At 38.8% G+C, this 16974-nt stretch overlaps 1 long non-coding RNA gene across 1 annotated transcript in view; it reads right to left on the bottom strand.

Moving 5' to 3' along the window:
* The window catches only part of LOC135329504 (uncharacterized), a 149504-nt gene extending 147867 nt beyond the window's left edge, over positions 1-1637 (bottom strand). The window contains exon 1 of the long non-coding RNA XR_010390939.1: positions 1591-1637. This is a non-coding gene — a long non-coding RNA (uncharacterized LOC135329504). The remainder of the gene's footprint in view (positions 1-1590) is intronic.
* Between the last annotated feature and the right edge of the window lie 15337 nt (positions 1638-16974).

Raw genomic sequence — 16974 nt, 5'->3', positions numbered from 1 at the left:
CAGATGACCACCTTCTATTTTGGAGATACGACCTGTCTGAGGCAGGAAATTTTATCCATCTCTGGTGTTACTTTAAAGAAATACTTCCCAAACTGCATATATTGGTGCTTTGCATAGCTTTCCATTCTTGTCTTTCAGTTTTCAAGTGTTAACCACTATCTGCTACACATGGTCATCTCATTCTGTGCTGACTCCACACATCACACACTGTTTTACATAGTAAATAAAATGGCACAAGTAATAGCACATTTTGATATCTTGGCCTTAATCACCATTTGAACTTCAGTATTTATATAGGAAATGATTGATATAAATTTTTCTCCAGATCCTACATATGGTACTAACAGAACACCACCAAGCAGATCCTAGTTATTTTTCAGCTTAAGGAACTAGATTTTGATTTCCCTACACTTGTCATTCATTCCCATATGCTCCATGACTCAGAAAATTACCATTCCATGGCAAATATCTCAATATTATTTCTTTCCAATGTAAAATTATTTTTCTCTTTTGTGGACAATTTCAGCATTTTCTGCAGAAGCAGAATTGTACATTCTGATCAACACTGTCATAAAAGATTTTTAAAAATACAGAAATTTAGTACTCCAAAAAGCTTGCAATCTAAGTAACACAGGTTTTCAGATCAAACCTTTTTGAAAAGCAACTTGCTGCATAGCAACTCATCCTAGATTAAGTCACACTTTCTCAGACTCAAAAAAAATAAATAAATAAATAAAAAATAAGACCCTACAAAGACAGGAAGAATCTTAGAAATACACAGTATCTTGAGAGGTATATGAAACTCAAAAATGAAGTCTACAGAAACACATTAAGAGTAATTATTAGCTATATCATCAAAACCTCTGTAAAATACCAATCCCATTGCACAAATACCCTCAAATAGCAATTGGACTATCTACTTCCAAAATGAAGGATGTGTAATTCTCAATAAATTAAATATTGGAAAAAAAATCACAGAATGTAATTTGTGAGATTAACAACATTTTTTCAGAGCCCTGGAGATAATTTGTGGAACATGGCAGCTTTATTTTTAATTCACTGCACTTTAACTCAGGACTCTTCGCCTATACTATACTAATACCCGGGGGGGGGGGGGGGGGGGTAGAGGGAACCTAAGGACCTAGAAATTTGGAACTCCTCAATTTCTATATGTCCAAACAGATGCCTCAGTAATCTGATTTTCAGAAAGTGCCAGTCGCTGACTCTCCTTAATATTGGATCTGTACAAGCTAAGCTGTACCTCAAATTGCATACTCTAAGGCACTCAGAATAGCTTGACAACCTTGAAACTTCATGCAAAAGTGTATTTCTATAATAAGTTTGTTAATACTAGTGATTATACCGGTGTCCTGTAAGTTATGGTTATCTTTCTTAAAATTTCCTTTAACCTCTATTAGATCCTATTTCAATGTAATGTCTTACTTGTATTCCCTGTAAATCATATGCAGTTTTCCACACATTGCAATTGCATACTCGTTTTTTGGTTGCTTTTAATTTGTAGCTTCTGTCCATATTAGTTCTGTATACTAATGCACAAATCTAAGCAGAAGAAAAGTGAGGAATGCAGACCTGGTGCAATCGAGACTCGAATGAGCAATCACCAGGGCAACAGCATCTGCTTACATCCTTCATTGTAGCAGTTTCTCTGGAATAAAGAAATACAGCATAATTTATCTGATTCATAGGTATTTATATCTGCTCATTATCCACCAAAGTCTACATCCTGCTTTCACTATGGAAAATAATGGTGGGTAAAAGACAGTCACTGATGAACAACGAAATTGCAGATTTTGGTCTTTTTTTAAAAAAAAAAAGAAATCAGATGAGGAAATGAAAGGGAAAAGAAATTATTTTCAACTCCTCAGAAACAATACTTCATATTTTTCATGGCTTCTTATGCCTTGAATGTTGTAACATGGTTTGATCTGTACCAATGAACTCCTAAAATAAACAGAAATGCTTATGATTTGCAAATTACTAGCAGATGTAGTTAATGATTTCTTAAAATTACCCTAAATGAATACGTCAAACTTCGGTCTGTTCAGTATGCATTCATTTATAACTTTTTTTAAAAAAAACTGTAGTCTGTGAGCTAGTATTTCTCCTCTTAGTTTTACTATACCATTATTTTTGACAGTTGTGTGTACAGCTCAGAACATTAATCGAGCCTTCATTTTCTTTAGGCACTTTTTCAGTTACCACCCTCTGCTTTCTCTCTATCTCTTTTTTTTTTTTAAACTGTATGTAAATCTCCCTCCTTTGTGAAAATGATTTCCATGCTGATTATTTTATTGTTGATGTCACTTTTTCCACCTTTGGCTCTTTTTTTTTTTGGTCAAAAGTCTTTTTTTTTTGTAGCATTATAAAAGCAATAATTGATTTTTTGGAAGCTATTTAACTTTTTAGTTGCTTTCAGTATCCCTTAACATCATTTCTTCTGATTCAGGTCACCACACTGCTGCTCTCTGCTGTCTGTAAGAAGACTTTGCAGGAAATTATTACAGAACTGGCATTCATTTTAGGGATGGAAACAGAGATGGGTTTGCTTTGAATTTTTTCATTCAATTTTTGCCTTTTTCAAAGAATCAATTCTAATTTTATCTGGCGAGAAAACCTGTGCAGTTGCAAACAATATAACAAACATAAGGAGTCACAATATTTTGCAAAGCAGTTGCACTCGCATTTGAATTGCGTATGGACTATTATATACTCCCTTGTGTGGTTCCAGTTTTAGCACCTAATTCTTTGTTCCTTTCTTACCACAAATTCCCAGTGAACTTAACAATAGTTTGCAATATGTAAGGAACGCAGAATTAAGTCTAAATAATTTCCAAACCCAGATCCTGCAATGGGCTGACTCAGAAAAAAAAAAAAAAAAAAAAGTAGGAAAGTTAAGAAAAATAGTTGCCATTACAGTAGCTCGCATATTTTCTATTATGACAAGACAGACAACAAAATATTAGGAGACATATTTCTTAGAAAACAGCAGACTTGGTTGTGCAGGAAACTTTTAAACAGGCACTCTCCCTAGAGTGCTCAAATATTTAACAAAAAATCTAAAATACTAGATCACCACTTCTTACACAATTTTTAAAAAGGATCATCTGAGGTTAATAGAATGAATATTCCCCTAGTGATATAACTCACCTGAAGAGAAAAGTCTTTCAGAAGGAGAACCTTTTACTGACCTGAGTGGTATGTTTTAAGGAAAGCTATCTTTCTAGATATGCTGCGTAAGAAGCAGAACAAATCCTGTCAGACGGCAAGATTCGTGATGCACCTCATCACCTGAACCTATATGCTAGGCACAGATCCAAAACGTTTACACGTAGAACAACATTTATCTGCGAAACCAGACCTAGCCTGTAACAAGACTGACCATGCAATTGCTGTCTTCAGATTTTACAAAAGTAGGCTTACATGTTTCCCATTCTTACCTATTTATTATCCTGAGACTCAGTTTATGTTGCCCAATTTTCTCATTATTTATCACCTCTGCTATGGTACCCATCGACGGCCTTCTGAACGACGCACTTCAGAATCTGAAAGCCCAACCGCTATGCCTCACTACATGTGCTATACAATACAGAAGCACAGCTACAATAAAAGTTGCCAATCTGTTTTTGCATGGCTAAGTCAGAGATGGTTTGTTTGTCTGTATTTTATAACTCGGATGGAGATGCAGCAAGCCTATTCTGATTTTGGCCTCCTGCTCCAAAACCTCTTCATCTATTTTATCTAGCATGCTGCTTCTGTTCCAGTTCCTGATATGATGGAAGAAAAGAGCATATATAAATGCCTGCGAAGTACCAGTGAAAACAATTCACAAAAGCAAATTTCTGCATTATGAGTCAACAATAGCAGCTGGATTGGCCTCAACACATGGACGGGATTACTCAGTCTTCCAGGTGCTCATGGCTGTAAGCAATAAACAAAAATGTCTCAATTATTGTTTAACATAAATCAGGATTTGTATAGGCAGGAAGGCTTAGTCAGTTATCAACAGTATGCATTTTGCCTAAATTAGCATTTTTTGTACAGTTAGTTATATATTCCATTTCCCTCCTCCATAGGTCAAATATTACACAAAGCCATTTCAGGACAGATAAGGTAAGGTTTCTGAAACTCTGTATACAATCGACCTAAAAGCATTACTAGCCAAGAAGCCACGTACTTCCTCCAGCACACGGGAACAGGCCACAGTTTGCTTCTGCAGCTACTCTCAATGCCAACAAGGTGCTCAGGCAAGAAAACCCGAAAACAGAATTCTTTAAATAAATGTAAGCTACATTTTAGGAAAAAGAAAGGTAAATGAAAGAAGGACTGTCTTAAAACATAATCCCTTTCATACCAAAGCCAAATAGATTTGAAGATAACTCTAATGAAGATCTAATGATTTAAAGTTTTAATTAAAATGTGTTTAAAAAAAAAAGAAAGGAAGGAAAAAAAGGGGTGGGGGGGAATCTTACTCCTTTGAAGATAACATTCTCCAAGTGGTTGTAAAGGCCTGGGGCTGTTTCACAGAAGCAATGTGCAGTCATGGTGTTTATTCTCATTTTGTTTCTATGCAAGTTTTGTGATATCCATACCATTTTCACACAAAACATCCACATAATTTACTTATTCAAAGTACTATATTCATTGTCACAATGTGAAGGAAATTAAAGAAAGGACTTTTCTAGATTTCTTATCATTCCAGACCAACTAACCAACACAAAGACAAATATCAGCATTTATTCTTGTAAAGAACTGGTTGAAGTTTTTCAAGCTGTTCTTTTTCCTTTTTTGTAAAGAATCAAGGGTACTGAACTTAAAATTATTGTGGAAACCAGCTTCGATGGGTCCCAGGAGAGGAACTTTGGTCAATCCAAAAACCAGAGTCCTGCCATACCAAAACCCCAGCAGTGTGGGAGGACATGGGAATATGATGGTTCCACCTCCTTTCTGTCCCCAATATGACCAGGGAGTCACAGCTGGGTCACTAAGGAAGGGCTCTGCTCACAGGGGATAGTAACTCGCTCGGCCGCGGCCCCGATCTCCTCGCAACGAAGAGCTATAGAAGAGCAGAGGACTTCTCCATGGAAGCGCAAATTTGGACCACACTTGGCAACCCTACCTTGGGGCATGCATATAAAAGGACAGCTTGTAAAAAATTGAGGAACAAAAAACTCCCACATGTTGGCTTGAATATAAAAACTAATCTGAAATTTTTATTTCAGTTGTGCTTCATACAAATAAATCCTGGTTTATAATTCTTTCTGTCATTAACATTTATTCCAGAAAATTGCCAGAAAAGGATCTGGTGCTAGCACGTGATTTCTGATGGCAATATGCTAACACGTGTAAAGTTACTTACTTTAGTGTGAAAACTCTTTAGTGTTAGAAAACGGGGACAGACACGTGTTGTACAATCTTTGTAAAATACTAAATACAGAAATACTAAAAAAAAAAAAAAAAAAAAAATCAATACCTTATTCTGATGTGGCTAGCATATATTTTCAGTACTGTATCAAAAATGCATTATTAGAGGACTCAATGAACTTTAAAGGTAATTTTCCAATGGAAAGAAAAAGGAATACTAAAATAGAAATTTTAAAAAAACCCAAAACTTAAATTTTAATGATATTTTTGGTTGCAGTTTCAGGCTGTGAACTATCCCAAGTCACACCCACAAAGCTACTTGGACACGCAATCCTACAATACCCACCCTTACCTGTGCCCCTTGCCCCGCGACCCACACCTCTTCCGCTTGCACGGACGCAACCAGCCACCACACCAAGAAAAACACGGCCCCGGCCAGGCCCCGGCCAAGGAGCGAGCTCGGTTCCCGAGTCGCACCTAGCCCAACGCCGCAGCGAGGACGCGCGAGCACATTTTCAGAGCACCACTGGGAGACGGCAGCGATGGGGATCCCCAGGGCGCACCACGGCCGAGGGGAGCAGGGCCAGGGCCGCCGGGAGCCCAGGGCCCAGCACCTACTGCTGAGGGAGCGCTGCCTTGTACCACCAACTTTAATCCAGAAAAAACCACCATGCTGCAGGTACCCACTCCTTGGAAACCAGCGCTATACAACTACAGAAATTGTTCATCATAATTCCTCACAGCCACAGAGATACTCGGTTAGTGCTCCAAAGTTTCTGCCTTCTCTGTTTTGTCTCCATCACCAGCAAGTCATCTAGGTCCTGTTCAAGCCCCATGTCTAGTTTTAAGCACCTGATTTTCCAGAGGCCACTCAGACACTTCGTTAGGCACATGCTTATCGAGGATCTCGGTGCTCGCTCTCCTAACGCGGCTGGCCCCAGAAGCGTCTGCAGAAGGGGCGACAGCACAGCGGCAAGGAGGGAGAAATACCCGACGCACAACCGGCTCTGCCCGGGCCGGAAGGATGCCAGTAGTTTTAATCAAGCTACAGTATGAGAGGGAAGGGTCAGCTTCCTTTGCCATTTAAGACAGACTATAATAGCAACTAAGAAGCAACTGCTGAAGGCTTCTGCTAGACATAGCGAATTAATAGCTTGTTCCTCTCCCCTCGGATTCAGAATTAATTCCTGGCCTATATCGGCATTAGTCTCACTGAAAATTTTAATTTACATCATTAAAGCCCTGAGTCCGTTACCAGCTGAAACAGATGTGCAAAAGAAAATTGTATAATTTTGGTAAACTCTTGTTAATATGATAATTTTAAGTACTATTTAAAATTCTACTTAAACATCAACAAGCTGCTTTGGTTAGAGAAAATCTTATATGAACACCAATAGACACAAATACGTAATTCACTGATAGAAGATCTGGCTTCTCACTTAGACCCTGATTAAGTTTAAGCACATATTTAAGGTTAAGGGAGGTAAGTGATTTGCTGAACACAGGCCTTCACTCTCGGTCCCACAGCACTCAGTGCCACAGCGGCTCAGGGAGCCCGGACTCGGCGCCCACCACTCGGGACCCACTGCCAGCGACAGTCCCTGCAGGCAATTACCCCAAATAAATCACTTGTAAATTGATACACTTGGATTTGTCTTAAAAAATTAAAGGGCTTTTTCTTCACTTCAACAGAAAAATGCCAGCATTTCCAAAAAAACATGATCGTGCACCTAAAGCATGAATTATTCTAACACTTCTGTCATCCCTTCTCCCCCATTTCTGTTTGATACTAACACAGCTCTGGTGGCAATCGGTGTTTAACAATTCCACTAAGATTTATTTTTTCCTGTGTCCCTTTATATACATTTCAGAAGAACAACTATGAGAAGATTTACACAAAAATGGCAGACTGGGTACACACGATGCGCTTCATGCACCGCGCACCTATATATAAAAATGGAAAGAGAATTAAGAGACAGTATTTGGATAAAAGACAAACCTTCTAAAGAAATAAGAGACTAAAATGAAGGTACGCCATCTACACTGAAAGCTGGAGTGGTATTATACATGAGTAGGTGATTTGAGACTACCCTAATTTAATGGAAGGTAAGAATTTTATTTATACCTGAAAAGAACCAGTTTCCTGCCTTGGAAATGACCATATGTAATAGCTCACTGTAAATCTCTGTGCTCTATTACACATATTTTAAAGACTTTCCTCTCCTCTGTTCTTCCTCAGTGTCAAAAAAACAATTTATACCTTCCCTCTGACACGTTGGTCATCGGTCTGACGCTGAAGAGCAAAACTTGTAATTTGAACTCATCAGAGCTGGCCTCGCCCTTGCAAACATTTCCTCCCGAACACCCACAGACAGTTACTTGCTCCAAAGGGAAAGTCTTTTCCTTCCAAATGGCTATTGAAAAACAACAATAAAAATACATCAAGCAGTGCATTCTCGATATCTACTGTAAACATTCCTTAAAAGACTCAGTGCAGTGAGGGCATGCACCACTCAAAGTTTACTGTGTGTCCTCTTGAGGACTACCATCACTTCAAATTCCCAGTGAAACTTGGTTTTGTTCAGATTTACAGTAATGTTAGAGAATCATGAATAGAAAGTTAACCTCAATATAAAGGGATACCATACCATCAAATGGAAAATAACTTTCGATCTGAATGTTTCTCCTAGTACTGATGAAAGCAACTGCAAAATCGCTATTACTGGAAGTGATTGCAAGTTTCTCTCATTTCCAGTTCTTTATTCTGCACGTTCAACCATACTCCGCATTAGCCTCTACTCACTAATCAAGATCAACTTTTCCCCAAAACTTCTTGGGAAGTTTACCAGCGTTAGCTGCTGCAGAGGTGAAGCTGGAAGCAAGGAAACAAAGCTGCATGTACTGAGGGAAGCCCGGCGGGAGAACTCTGGCTTTTGCTCCTCCTTTCCACACAAATGCTTTCCTCTGAAACAAGGAGCACAGACACTCGACTCTCATAACAACACTAGCATAAAACATTGGACTGGGAGGACTCCCTGGATTACTCAGGTCAGTCACCTGTTAAAGCAGTCAACCAACTCAAAGAATATCCTTTACAAACAAATCAGAATCTAATCCTACAACAAGTAAATGGTTGGGTTTTTGCACTCACTACTCCTGCTAGCAGGTTGTTCCAAAGTCTCAGTCCTCGGATGGTTAGAAACTGCCTTCTCATTTTTTGCTATACTCCACTGAAAACATATTACAAGATATACCGTGAAAGAAACCAGAAAACATTACAAAATTAATATATATTAGTATTTTCTTCCTATTCATGACTAGGCCTCTTTATTAAATGTTACTAAGCTCTTCATAAATAAGAGGTTGCTTCTATTTGGCCTTCACCTCCTGCCAAATTCTTTCTGCAATATCATAAATCCGAGGTCTATGACAGTAACAATCAACCTACATATAAGTGGATGGTAATGACACAAGTGTTACTGCAGGTATCGTCACACTACATATAGAAGCTATTGTACTGACTGACAGTCAACACCCACATGTTCCCAAGTGAGTTATCTTTATCAAACCCTGTCATCTTGCCAAGTTCTTTATTACTGGAAGAGCATTTTAAAGAAAACATACCATGCTCTATCTGGAATCCCTGAAGGTGCTGAAGTGCTTTAACACCCACAAAGTTAGGACTAGGAAAGATGTAGGGGGAAAAAAATGAGGGAGGGAAATTTTAGAATTTATATAAACAAAATGCAAAGGAGGACTTTGTATGTAATATCTGAAGGAAGAAAATATAACAGTTTTTCAAGACATCAGAAAGCAAATTCTTTTTGTGGCTGAATCTATCAGAATTGGTGAACTCTGTAAAACTTCTACATCTAATTCATTTCTTAGTCTATAGGATCTGCCTAGACTCACTGTCTATGAATTGTATTTAACCTCACTATTTTCTGTATCTTCTGATTTAGCACAGGTTTTAAGATCTTTCAAATTTGGGTCATCCAACAGATAAATGCCAATACCCAAAACATTTCCATGTACTTAACAGCACATAACATGATTACAAAACAATAGTTCCATAACCTGGATATTAAGTCACATGGAATGGGCTAAAAAAATTAGTGGCATGAAACAGCCACAGAAATTTTAAATAACAGATCAAGCTATCAGTTCCTTTCTAAGTGGAAGATATTGGCTGGGGAAAATAACTGTATAAGCAACAGAGTAAGAATTATCTTTCTAACAATAAAAAGTAAATAAGGCATTAGAAACTAAACACCTGTATGGTTGTTTAACCTCCTACTTAAAAAATATTATTTTTTTTTTATTATTATACTTGCACTGCAGTACTGCTAGGCAGTCCTAATCAATGACTACTTTATAAACCTGCAAAAGGAAGAGCCACTTTGTCCTGATGGTCTGATAATTTAAGATCCCGATCCCACGAGGATTCAACATTTTATGAATGTAGGATTGATTCAACTAGAGAACTTAGGCTAGCACATATTTACAGCTCAGCCACTTTCTTCAGCAAAACATAAAAGTAACACAGCGTGGGCAAAATGCTTATCCCCAAAGACAAGTTTGGGAACTTTACCACTCAATTCCTCAGCACTCAAACAATTGTTGGTCATTAAAAATGAAAGAAGCTAAGCATATAATTTTAAAAGTCTGCTTGGTCAGAAACATTTGACCTATTATCAGTCTACAACACCTGAAACAACCCCATGTACAGAAGTGATGATATATTGCCACAGAATATTGGTAAGAAAGGGTCAGGTTATTAAGTTTTACTCTTTTTATTGAGCAGAGAAGAAACTCCACAGAAATCAGCTGAGAAAAGTGCTACTCAAAAGTATAAAAGTATCCAAAAAAAAGCCCTAAGGTACAATTCGATAAAGCAGGATTTATGTTTAGCTGTTATCTCATCCCTTACATTTTATAAAAAGGAACACACTATTTCCGTCAAAACATATTATGTAAAAAACCACTGAAGACAAAATAGTACATTTAATGAAGCCATCAGGTTGGAAATGCATTCCACCCACTAGCCACAATTAAAAGCTATTATTCCAGTTTAAATTAAATCCATTCTGGGAAAAAAGTACTTTTCATTTAATGAAATGAGAGATTAATTTTTGCTTCTAAGAAATTAAATACACTCAGGAACTATTACAGAGCTTACTCTGAATACTCTTCTGCTTCATACAGTGAACTAAAAGATGAGTAGTAAAAACAGCCACCATTCAGCACAGCGCTTACTATCCATACATAGTCCAAATGGATAGTAAGCATGTTGCAGCACTGCTTGCCTTTTAAGTTACACTTACTGGCAATGGTAGAATAATGTAAACATGATTATTTACATTGCCATACTGGCTAGGAGCTACAGTCATTAAAAAACAGGACACTGCGCTAGGTAACAGAAGAGAAAGGCGTTTGTAAACTCTTTGAGAAAGTAATCCAAGCAGAAAGCTTAAAAGAAAGCTTAAAAGACAAGTTTTTCACTGATTTAACCTGGGACAAAAAACACAGACTGCAGAAAAAGAAGATGAAGCTGCAGAAAAGAATGTCTTACTCTATTTTATCCTTTCCACTTGTATCAAGTCCCCATCTCAAGACACCTAAAAAAAGGCACACAACAGATGTGCCACGGAGGAGAAGCAGCACCTCCTTCCTGGTTGTTGGCTGCTCATTAGACAGGATCACGAGTCTCCATATTGCAGGGCAGATTCACTTTGAGATTTCTTCCAAAAACTCTGACAGTTCAGGCACGTTCTTATTCCAGGTTCTGGATCTGTGCCCAAAATATGTTCAAGTGCTCATTCAAAACATAAAGGCAGGATAGCTCTCTTATCCAGAGGACTTCCTAGATGGCTTTATTAAGAATAAGGAATGATGTGGTTGCGATTTTGGACTACCATACTTCAGGCATTCAGTTTTATTTTAGCCCTTTCAGTAAGACAGTGTTTGCCATAGAACAAAAATATACAATTCCCAAAAATACTTTTAGAGTAAGAGGACCTGTAAACGGCACTGCTGAACATCACAATGAAACAAGCTAAGCATACTAAAAATGTAATCTCAAAGGAACCCAATAAGCAGGATAAATGTAAATGGTTATAAACCTGTTTTTATAAGAGCAGGTTTGCTTTAATTAAAGATAATTCTTTATTTCCACAAGTTTCAAGAGCAGAGAATACTGTATAGCTGCTCACATTGAATGAAAATGGAGATTTTTATAATTACTATTGTTTCAGATCAAAATTTAATTTGCACTTTCTTCTATGCATTTCAAGTCTATGATTAAGGCAATTTTAGAATCACCACTTTCTTAGATAAGTGTCCATACTTTCTTATCTTACGTTATTGTCACTTAAAATTAATGGCTTTTATCTAATAGATACAATAGTCATAATAAACGTTTAAGATAGCTATTTAAATTTTGGCTGTATTAACATTATAATGTAAAGAATCCTAATGTTATTGGCCTTGATAAATCTGAGATTAAGCTTGCTCAGACGTTTTATCTTACTTACCCTTACAAGAGTTAAGGAAATTCACTTTAAATGTATTGAATTCTATTTCTTCATTTTATGAGCCTTTTTTCATCTTCAGGAGTTTTGGAAATAAAAGTTTCTAGGGCTGTGGCGGACAGATGAGTGAACTTTTGCCTTAAACATTTCTTGGTACGTAAGGTGCAAGCAAACCAAAACCCCGAACAAGCCATCTGTTCCCAGCGGAAACAGGACTGAGCTGCTGCGACCCCTGAAATGGTCTCCCTGTGACCACCCGGGACACACCGAGCCTGCGCTGAACCAGACCACGATCGAGCAGAGACTTTGGGACCTGGACTGCAAATTACTGCTGCTTAACACAACTTTTATAAAACTTGCTTAGCCGCACTCCCTAGTTCAGTGAGAAAGGGCCCCAGAGCTGGTGCAGACTGGAAAGATAAGGGAGTTACCAGCAGTTTGCATTCCTATGATTCACACTCCGGGAGGGAGGATGTCAAGGCTTTGAAATAAGGCCTGCTTGGGCGCCAGGACCCTGGGAAACAAAGCCTCCCCTCACTGCTGAAACAGTGTTAATTAGGGGGGGGGTCTGGATTATATCCTTCTCGTCAGGACCTTGGAAGATAACACCTACTGTCACCGCTGGGGCAGTGCTAATTGCTGGAACAACACCTGTTTGTCAGGGCCCTGAGAAAGAAGGGCAGAACCCGAGGAATCAACACATTTGTCAGCAGAAACCGCAACAGTAAAGATAAGGGAGAAAAGCAGCCTGCCTGGGAACAACGATGAGACCCAATAGGGAGCAGGAGACCCCAGACCCAAAAATTACTATTGGTCTGAACTACCGCGTGAGGGGTGGGAAACTTAATTTGAAAAAGCTATAATTGCCCAGGGATTTCTTTGTTCAGGGTCCCTCTTTGGAGGCACCCAACTCGAGCTGTAACTACTGCACGCGTGTCATTACAATTTATTTATTTAATTTGCCCTGATTTGGCTCCAAACTTTTCAGCGGCAACCTAGGGTCGGACCCTGCTCAAGTTGTAATTACTGCACGCGCATCGCTAAAATTTACACCCAGGGTGAAGAGGACCAACAGGACGCTGCTGGATCCACGGGTGGTGATATCTCTTTCTCTCTCCCCCTTTTCTCTCTCTCTCTTTCTCTCTCTCCTCCCCTTTGCCTTTCCCCACCTTTTCTCCCCACTCTGTGGAAAATAAATTTAAAAGGTTGTACAATATTTGACTGGTTTTAGCGTCTTAATTTCGTCCTTGGGATCGTAATGAAACCCTCCCGATATTGGATCGGGACAAGGGCTTACTGGAATACTGGTAATGCAGCTACCAAATGCATTTTTCTGTGTCTACAGCAAAAGTCATTTGAACTCATTTAGAGAGTTTGCATTCTTAGTTGTGCATAAATGGGATAGGGCCTCAATTTACCTCAATTCCGATAGCTCTGTGCCCCACAGCAATGATCATGGACACTTGAGTACAAAATAAGGTTCATTGGAAATCTACATTTTGCCAGAAATTCTCAGTACTGGATCTCTTGAAATATCATGTTTAGGATGTATTGAAGTCTATTTCAAGACTCAATTTCACAATGAAATTTCACATCCCACAAAAGGATATTTCTTTCCAATTCTTGCTAACATTTTGCATTCAAGGATTAAGAATTTCACTCACGCAGATACTATTTCCAAAACACATTCCCTGAAGCGTGGCTCTACAGGGAATGCTTTAATCAGGATAAAAGCCTCGGGCCGCACACAAAATGGAGAAGTCGAATGGATCAGCCCGCCAGTGGCGTAAAGGAGCACGTTTCCGCAGGGCTGCAGAGCACGTGCCAGCGAGAGCCAGGCCCACGCTACCAGCAGCGGGAAAGGCACAGCCCAGCAAGAGCCGCGTCGGACAGCACACCGACTCGGGTCCTCTTTTCGGAGGCGTAAGGGACAGAGGGAACAGGTAAGAGGAGTTAACACAGCCGCACGGCTGCGGTCTCTAGCGCTGGCAATCCCTCCTGCCTACGAAACTAACCCCCCCGACCTGAACACAACTGATGGCAAACAGTAACGTTACCTACACATATATATAGCCTACATAATACATATATATACACCTATACCTATATTTGGTTATCACAATAAACCAAAATAACCAGATATTTCTGTTCGGATGTGGAACGCCTTGGGCACCTGCACAGCCCTACTCAAAGCAACATCTTCACTCACAAAAACAAGACACACAAACAGAACTGAAGTGCATTTGCAGAACATGTGTCCAAAATTGTTCATGACAAATTTTAATGGGCCTGAGTCAAAGTTCATTCAAGTCGATAGGAGTCTTTCACGCAACTTCAGTGGTATTTGGATTACCGCCTAAAAGCCTTTCAGAGTTACAAAGATATAATTCATGTTACACTGAGTTTTGTCCAAGTAATTTCTACAAGATGAAGACTATAAATCCAGACTTATTAGGTATTTTTGCAGCTCCAATAACATAGGTTCTGAACATGTCACAATATTTAATACATTTATCTTGCAATACACTTGTAAAAAGGAGAAGTAATATTGCCTCAGCTTTAGAGAGAAACTGAGGCATGGATCTAAGGTGCCACGTTTGTAATGTATTAAGCATTCAGAATGCAGTTCCTATAAGCACTAAGTGCCTAATTACTGTTAAAAATCTAGGCCTACATGTCTTACAGTATGCCACAGAGGAGGAAGGAGTGAAAAAAGTCAAAAAACCATAAAAATAAAACAAAAAACTGTGACAAAAGAGAATTGAACCTGGAGCTTAAAAGTTGTGAAATAGATAGGACAACTACTTCCACCGGTCTGCTTTTTCTGTCCGTGTTGGTGTCTAACTTTAAAAAACAGAAATCCATTTCACACATCCTTCATTCATGTCTAGCTGAAATACGGTGACTACGGTATCTCCATATTACACACACCAAGCCTTCGGAGCTTGCCAAAAAGGCACTTCAAGTCAGCCTCTCCTGCTTTGCCTTACATAAAATCCCTGTATTCCTGAAATACACTAAAAATGAGCTGGTTTTTCTTCATGCTTTAACCTTTCAGTGTACAAACCAAAGACATCAGAGTAAAATAAAACAGAATCTGCCCTGCAGCATCAACTTGCTCTAATAGTTTGTCACTACCAGCCTTGTTCAACATTAACAATCAGCCTTGAGATTTCTTTTTTTTAAATACAGCTTATCATAGAAACATCAACGCAGCAAAGTATCTCTCAGGATATATTCACTTGCAATATAAGAAAACATGTGGGCTAACGTAGAGAAAAATCTGTGCTTTATCTGGTGCCTAGCTGTGGGCATTAGATAATGCTAAAGCACAGACAATTCACAGAGGAACTGTATATTCACATAGTTTCACTGAATATGTATGTATTAGTCTTTCTTTTTATTATTATTATTTTCCTTAAGGGAAAAATCTTACATCAAAGCACAGCTAGTTGGGCCTATCGCGGAAATGATTTTGCTATGTATATTTTAGCGTGCTTCAGAAACACTTAGTAATAGTATTTCCTTCAAGGAGGAGGGTGGGGGGGGTTTTTTTAATTATTTTCCAAATAACTTAAAAAAGGACCAAAAATCTTATCTCAGAATGGTTAGGCTACTGTTTTATATCAAGCAGTTAAAAAATAAAAAATCACTTCATCAGAAAAAATTGGATGCTTTTTAGGGCTAGCTTACATAACCAGCCACAGGACCACACATGCAGAAGGATCAGGAGCGTCCAAGTCTTGCACTGCCTTCACACAGTTCTCGCAGACTCCGCAGCAGCTCCACGGTTCTCCTCAGCTACTGTCTCCCCCTTGTCTTCTCACTCCCCTACCTTTCCAAAGGATACTTTGCATCTCAATTTTTGGATGGTATTAGGCAACAGATGAGTATTTTTTCAATAATAAGTTGAGTATATTTATCTCCTATCACTTACGCATCTAAGCAAGATTTAAGAATGGTTCAGAGTACGTTTTAGAGTTGCAAGTGCCTCTTGTTCTTTCCTATTCATGCCCAGATCTGACTTCCAGCATCCTCCTAAACATTTTTCTGTTGTGCACTTCTTCACTGATGATTTCCCCTCATGCATTTACTAGAGCAGATCTTCCACCATTAAAAGTTATTTCTGCAGTAAGCTAACAAGGAGAAAAAAATACTAAACTTAAAAACCAAATAGAATGAAACACAAAGTAAAACATTCTAAGTGTTAGTTCACACAATTAGTTATTTGGTGTATTGACAACAAAGCAGATACTAAAAATGTTATGTTGATGCTCTGGACACCTGGAATGGACAATAGCATATAAATCCTGGATGTGTCTTTCTATAATTACTAGTAATTATAGAAATCTAATAGTCACTAGTATTCTCAAGTAAGCAGATCAAGTAAGAGATGTCTCCCAAGTCACACATTTTGCACAGTGAGAGATGGCTAGTCACCGCAGCTGGGTTAGCTCAGCAGAAGCTGTCACCGTGCCTGAAGGCACCTGCAGGACACTCAAGCCTAACTTCGCCTGGTGGGAGCGAAGACAAGAGGATGCCTGTTCCGTGGAAAAGGTCAGTGCAACCAGGCTGCCTTCTGAGCCCCCACGGTGGTGTCAGTGTGGCAAGCAGCTGGACGACTTCACATCACAGCATTAATGCCAGTTACCTCTGCACAGAGCCTGACATTAATCAATGTAAAAAAATAGAACAACATGATCATAAAAAGTAAAGTTGGAATCACATATGGTAGCAACAAATTTCTGGGTGTCTTACTGGAGAAATCTGAAACTATTTTTTTCCACTGAACTTCTGTTTCTAAAGTAATTTTTAGCTTTTGTTTCCATCTGAAAAGCAGAAAACTCTCATAATAATCAAGCTCTGAATTCTTACCCCTACAGTTAACTCTGGCCTATCTTCATCTCATCCATAAGAGCGGTCAGCATTTGTCTTCCATTACCTTAATACCTCAAGGAAGCCAGAGCAAATTTTCTAGGTAAGCAGGAGCAGTCTTTGCTTCTGCATATACTATTGAAGCAGCAGTCCCAGAAGGGGCAGGGCAGTGCACACAGTGCTTGTC

This window comes from Dromaius novaehollandiae, chromosome 11 (genome assembly GCF_036370855.1).
Source record: "Dromaius novaehollandiae isolate bDroNov1 chromosome 11, bDroNov1.hap1, whole genome shotgun sequence".
In the NCBI taxonomy this organism is placed as follows: Eukaryota; Metazoa; Chordata; class Aves; order Casuariiformes; family Dromaiidae; genus Dromaius; species Dromaius novaehollandiae.
Note: the sequence above shows the minus strand (reverse complement) of the source record. Positions and strands in the feature narration are given on the sequence as shown.